Source organism: Octodon degus, unplaced genomic scaffold (genome assembly GCF_000260255.1).
Source record: "Octodon degus isolate 3935 unplaced genomic scaffold, OctDeg1.0 scaffold00009, whole genome shotgun sequence".
NCBI classification, from domain to species: domain Eukaryota; kingdom Metazoa; phylum Chordata; class Mammalia; order Rodentia; family Octodontidae; genus Octodon; species Octodon degus.
Genome location: NW_004524585.1, coordinates 22303381 through 22303817, shown reverse-complemented (window position 1 = coordinate 22303817; position 437 = coordinate 22303381).

Below are 437 nucleotides of genomic sequence, written 5' to 3'. Positions count from 1 at the left end.
TCATCAAAACATTGACAATTTTAAAGAAAACAAGCATTTTTGAGTGTTGTTCTAAAAATCTCAATGGCACATCTGTCCACTTTACTTTAAATTGTTTCAATTCTGACAATTGGAATGATAAATCCTGCTCTGCTTTTACTTCAGATACCAAGAGTCATGACAAATATATTCTTGAGTATTATTACTGATGCGTATAGAAGGTTTGCGTGTATTTCATTACTAGTGTACCACAGCTTGTGGCCTATGGTCTATTACAATTTCCAGCACTGCGCACAGGATTGGCACTCTGTCCAGTAAGTTTTGCCCCTGGCAGGAACCTAATAATATTTTCTGACCTAATTCGAAAGCTGGATTTCTCAGGTGTGCAGGACCATTTTGTTGCATTTTGAGATGTCAAATATTTCTTTATCTTGCTGCTTTCTTCCCCCTTTGCATCA